This window comes from Coregonus lavaretus (assembly GCF_964263955.1).
Source record: "Coregonus lavaretus genome assembly, chromosome: 25".
Classification (NCBI taxonomy): domain Eukaryota; kingdom Metazoa; phylum Chordata; class Actinopteri; order Salmoniformes; family Salmonidae; genus Coregonus; species Coregonus lavaretus.
In genome coordinates this window covers 17788849-17790442 of record NC_140012.1, presented here as the reverse complement: position 1 = coordinate 17790442, position 1594 = coordinate 17788849, and the positions used below count along the sequence as shown (strand labels likewise).

Sequence of the window (1594 nt, the reverse complement as noted above, 5' to 3'; positions counted from 1 at the left end):
ACTCCTTCTCCAATAGCGCTGCAGAGAGAGAGATGTAGAGAGCGAAAGAAAGAGAGAGGACTGCACAGCAGGGCTACAGGATGCAGACTGAGAGAGAAGAGGAGAGAGCGACTGAGCGGAGAGAGAGAGAGGAGAGAGGAGAGAGAAATAAAGAGAGAGCAGACGTGCGATGGAGAGAACGAGAGACAGAAAGACAGAACCTGCTGGATGCTGCAGCATATTTAAGTCACGCTGCAGCCAACCCCTCCCCCCCTCCCTCTTTCTCTCTCCTTCTCTCACTCACTCGCTCACACACGCAGACCGACCTCAAGCTGGCTGACTCCATATTTAATACGCAGGTGGCGCTGTCTGAGATACGTTTTACGTGATGAAACTGATAAAAAATACATTAGATGAATAAACAAATAGATTGGAGAGATTGTTGAGATTGCTGGGGGTTCTGAAAAGGGAATGAAATAATGAAATATTTATGATGATGCTGCAGTTATAATTGTCTGTTTACTATCGTATTATTAGCTGAAATCTACAGTGTGCTGTGACATCACCTCTGACCTCATTCAGCTTCCACTATGTTCCTTACACCAGGGTTTCCCAAATTTGGTCCTGCCCCACTTGATGATGAGTTGGTAATTTGAATCAGTTGTGTAGTGTTAGGGGCGGGGGCGGGGGGGGGGACTGCCTTACACCAGTCCAATCAAAGAGGGTCCGGTCCAATCCTTTTAAATCCATGCAAGGGGGGTGAATGAGTGCACACTTTGGAGAGCAGAGGAGAGAAGCGGACCATAGCCATTAGCTTGGTCCGTTTCTTTCTCTCGGTGGTGTGACAAAATAATGACTCACCCCTGCACCCCCTCTTTGCCACACCCCCCCATGAGCTGTTCTCTTAAATCTATCTACATTCAACCCGCAGTATGTGTACGTGGTAGAGACACTCCCTCCAGTGACCATAATACACACTGCATCATGACACAGCAGATCCTTGGAATCGATTCCCCCCCGCCAAAATAAAGGACACTAAGGACTTTCACAGCCAAGTTAGAAGATGCAACATCATCACTTGTGCTCTGTCTCTCGCTTCCGCTTTCATCTCTTACACCCTTTTCTCCCTTTCTCCGCCTCATTATACAAAGTATTCAGACCCCTTGACCTTTTCCACATTTTGTTACGTTACAGACTTATTTTTAAATGGATGTAATTGTTTTTTCCCCTCATCAATCTACACACAATACCTCATAATGACAAAACAAAGCTCTGGAGCTCTGTCAGAGTGACCATCAGGTTCTTGGTCACCTCCTTGACCAACACCCTTCTTCCCCGATTGCTCAGTTTTGCTGGGCGCCCAGCTCTAGGAAGAGTCTTGGTGGTTCCAAACTTCTTCCATTTAAGAATGATGAAGGCCACTGGGTTCTTGGGGACCTTCAATGCTGCAGATATTTTTCAGTACCCTGCCCCAGATCTGTACCTCGACACAATCCTGTCTCGGAGCTCTACGGACAATTCCTTCAACCTCATGGCTTGGTTTTTGCTCTGACATGCACTGTCAACTGTGGGACCTTATATAGACAGATGTGTGTCTTTCTAAATCATGTCCAAT

General features: G+C 46.7%; 1 protein-coding gene across 1 annotated transcript in view; it reads right to left on the bottom strand.

Moving 5' to 3' along the window:
* Positions 1-89, bottom strand: part of LOC311100479 (uncharacterized protein) — a gene marked incomplete at its 5' end in the record, with an annotated part of 7872 nt that extends 7783 nt beyond the window's left edge. The window contains one exon of the mRNA XM_084141401.1: positions 1-89. This exon is cut by the window's left edge and continues 286 nt beyond it.
* Positions 90-1594: the final 1505 nt, after the last annotated feature.